A 1,532-nucleotide genomic window follows, 5' to 3' on the forward strand; every position below is an offset into this window, starting at 1 on the left:
ACACATTGTATAATGTAGTCCCAGACACTGATAAAATTTGGGATGGTTATAGTTGGAACACCTCTGATCATAGATTTTGCTCTGGATCAGAGTGGAGCTGGGTCCTAAACAGGAAAAATAACCCACCATTCTTTGTTAATGAAAGTATTGAGATTAAAAAGAAAGAAAAAAAACTATGGGGCATAATATCAACATTATGTGTATACACACACACACACATATATATATATATATATATATATATATATATATAAATAATGATGGAAATTTTGAAAAATGTACCACATTATATTACAAAAATGAAACTGAATAATAGAAGAGAAGATATATTTAAATCAAAAATATTTAGTTGACCAATACTCGAATATACACGCGCGAGTATTTATGGATAGACAGATAGTGCTTTTTTTCGGACTTATGAACAACTGATTTTATATATACATTGTATGAAGAATATTTACGATCAAACAATAATTGTTCGAAGAATACATGTGAGAGAGTTTTAAATGTTAATAAAGAGAGTAAAAGAAATGAACAAAGCTGAGCGTCAAGTTGGAATTGAACCAGACTAAGTTCAAGTGTCACACTTTCTCTTCGCATCTTATATTCATATTCAGAAAGAAATCATTATTAATTATTATATGAAAAATATTAAAAAATTTAATACGAAATTAATCTGTTTAAAGTTTTAACAGGGAAACTAGACGAAGTTTCAAAATGCATGTATATGGAAAATTCTTTAAAAGAAATTAAAGTTTAACAACATCAAGAGAACCGGAAAAGCACTGAAGTGGATAAAAGTTGTAAATTTTGATTAGAATTAAGAGAGTGATTCTGAGAATATGATTGTTTACAACTTTGAAAGTATTATTCTGCAAGGAAGATGATAATTAGATTTTTTCAACTGTGTGTGTTTGTGTGTATATACAACATGGATGTATGGATAAAATTATCAATGAAAAGAGCAAGTACGTTGCACTGGAAAATGTGATGGCAAAGGAGATTGAGGTTGTTGTTGTTTAGACCACATATTCCTATTCTAGAAGATCTAGCACGATGCAGTCATGACCATCACACCTTTTCTTTCAGACACACTATAACCGATTAAATTATCAAGTCCTTTCTTTTTAAAACGATGGGATTTGAGGGAGGAGGTGCTACTATTTTTAGCAGGTTAAGTGTCCACATGTAGTTTCACTCGTTGGCTGGAGACGTCGTAAATGGTAGTTATTTAGGCTCAGTCCGTCCAAAATCCGGCAAATCCGTGAACAAAACCATTCAAGACTTGACAATCCACATTTTTTCATAGTGTTCCTCGGACTACATAAACCAACGGCGAGATATGATTTAGCTGCTTTTTTCAGCAGGTAGATTGACACAAGAAGTTTGAGCCTGGACAAAAACCGAGAGATAATACAGGATTTCCAAGTTGCTATTAAGGAGGCCCATCAGGCATTTCAAAACACATGGCTTAAAAACAACAAAAAGAAGTGTGTATATATGACGGCAACATTTGCGTGTAGGTATATATA

General features: G+C 32.2%; 1 protein-coding gene across 2 annotated transcripts in view; it reads right to left on the reverse strand.

Moving 5' to 3' along the window:
- The window catches only part of LOC106881381 (zinc finger MYND domain-containing protein 19), a 233,309-nt gene that overhangs the window by 230,340 nt on the left and 1,437 nt on the right, over positions 1–1,532 (reverse strand). The window lies entirely within an intron of this gene.

This window comes from Octopus bimaculoides, chromosome 1 (genome assembly GCF_001194135.2).
Source record: "Octopus bimaculoides isolate UCB-OBI-ISO-001 chromosome 1, ASM119413v2, whole genome shotgun sequence".
Taxonomy (NCBI): Eukaryota; Metazoa; Mollusca; class Cephalopoda; order Octopoda; family Octopodidae; genus Octopus; species Octopus bimaculoides.